Genomic DNA, 2,230 nt, shown 5'->3' on the forward strand with positions numbered 1-2,230 from the left:
AGTAAAGACACCCAGTTTTGAGTTATGGTGGCCATTGTCTGACGTCACTGTGAAAAGGGTCTATTACCAGCATCGCTCTGGTTTAGTTTCATCTCACATTTTCCCCCTTGCCAGCTTCAGTCGTACAATAACATTTTAACTTTAAATATATAATTTTTGTATTATTAAAATTAATGGATGAAAGAGGCATGCTCTGTGTGGTGATCCTGGGTGCTTGGGTTGTTTTGCTGCTGCTTCTCGCTCCTTCCACCAGGGGCCGCCTGGTGGATGATCTCTGGTGGGCGTGACCGGCGACGCTGGGATCCTCACACCTGTCGGAGATTGTCTCATCTCCGCAGAGGCTTAAGAGTGGAGTCAGCCAACACATCGATGCCAGAGTGTTAACCAGTAATGGTACTGCAGGCCATCATCATAGCGTTTGTTGATTCCTTGTGAACCTCCCAGTGACTCCTGTTGTGTTTCTTTGTTTTTCAGACAACTCCCTCGTGACGTCGTGGTTCGACCACTCGAGGCTTTTGAGCTCCTGGCTGTACCTGGCGTACTTACCCCTCGTTGGCTGCCTTCCTCGTTCTGCCCCGGTGAGCTGAGGTCCGTATCTGTCCGCCCTCCAACGCCGTCCGCTGGATCTTCCCAAGACACTAGCTGGTTCCGCAGCAGAACCCCACACCCGAAAACACCCCGGGAAATCCCAGTATCCACCCCCGCTTACCTGCCGCCTGACCTAGTAAGATCATTGCCGCTCGTTCAGAACTCAAACATCCCACAATCCTTAAACTCATCGCTCATTCTCTCTTCCAGCCCGCTCCAGTCGCCGCTCCCCCAGGAACAGTTTATCTGTGCTGTTGTTGTGCTTATATTAAACATCTTTTACTGATTATCGGTTCTCTGGTTTTTTGCATGTGGGTCAAGAAGTTACCTTCCGTCATGACAGANTGAGAAACTCAATGACTCAGGACAGGCTGAATGCATTGGCCATGTTGTCAATGGAGAAAAGACTAGTCACAGAGATGACTGACTTTAACAAGAATGTAATTGAGAAATTTGCAGAGCAGAAGGAAAGGAGGGCAAAATTCATGTTCAAATAGTGCTATTTTTTAAGATTTGTTTGTTTGTGTGCGCCCCCCTCAGTTTTTTTAGCACCAGCCGCCACTGCCATCCAGCCCATGTTTTCCGGAATACAGCCTCTCAGCCCAGAAAGATTTGCTGGAGAGACTTGCAAATGCAACGGCTTCCTATTGCAGTGCTCGATTCTGTTCAATCACTCGCCCCAAAGTTTCCCACATGACAATGCTAAGATATCCTTTATCATTTCACGATTATCTGGACAGGCACTGTGTTGGGCTGAAACCCAGTTACCATCTTGCTTGGATTATGGTTGTACCTTTGAAGAATTTCTAAAGGAATTTAAGATTTTTTTTTTCACGTGACGCTGACAAGGCTACAGATTCCCGAGAGCTGTGGTCACTCAAGCAGGGACAGCGGACTGTTTCAGAGTTCACCATAGATTTTAGAATAAAAGCTGTAGCTTCAGGCTGGAATCAGGAAGCACTCAAGAGTGCGTATTTCCACGCTTTAAATGAACAAATTAAGTACGAACTAGCTACACTTGATGAGCCAGCTACATTGGATGAGTTTATAAATTTAACTATCCGGCTGGACAATCGCATTCGTGCCAGAAAGAGAGAAAGAAGCAGGACAGATCCAGCTGTAAGATTCTTTACCGCTACTCGCACATCACCCCTCCTTGCCCCGCCACCAACTGTACCCGATCCGGAGCCCATGCAGGTGGGGCATACGCGGCTAACCCCAGAGGAGAGACAGAGACGGTTAAGATCCAAACTCTGTTTATATTGTGGGGACTCGGGTCATTTCATCTCCAACTGTGAGTTACGGCTAAAAGCCCAGGTCCGCCAGAGGATTTGAAGAGACTGGCGGACCATCCTCAAAATCAAGACACTCCTCACCTTTTACTACCTGCGACCCTGTTTTTCAAAGATCAGTCTATTTCTGTTTCTGCCATGATTGACTCAGGTTGTGAACAGAACCTTTTGGATTCTAAATTCACCCAGCAAATGAGGATTGAAACCGTTCCGCTCGCCACCCCTTTATGCGTGTCTGCCTTAAACGGCAGAGCACTCACTCAGATCACCCACAAAACTAAACCTCTCCAGTTAATGATCTCTGGTAACCGCAGAGAGACTATTTCCTTTTTTGTGTTCCCGGCGGCTGA

The 2,230-nt window shown here is 47.5% G+C and overlaps 1 long non-coding RNA gene across 1 annotated transcript; it reads left to right on the forward strand.

Annotated features, from left to right (window-relative positions):
- Positions 1 to 160: 160 nt before the first annotated feature.
- On the forward strand, positions 161 to 875 carry LOC106939640 (uncharacterized). Its single transcript, XR_001422888.1, has 3 exons — positions 161 to 393; positions 475 to 724; positions 799 to 875. It is a non-coding gene; the product is annotated as an uncharacterized LOC106939640 (long non-coding RNA).
- Positions 876 to 2,230: the final 1,355 nt, after the last annotated feature.

The sequence above is a fragment of the Poecilia latipinna genome, unplaced genomic scaffold, assembly GCF_001443285.1.
Source record: "Poecilia latipinna isolate Pla-1442-1.1 unplaced genomic scaffold, P_latipinna-1.0 Scaffold2933, whole genome shotgun sequence".
NCBI classification, from domain to species: Eukaryota; Metazoa; Chordata; class Actinopteri; order Cyprinodontiformes; family Poeciliidae; genus Poecilia; species Poecilia latipinna.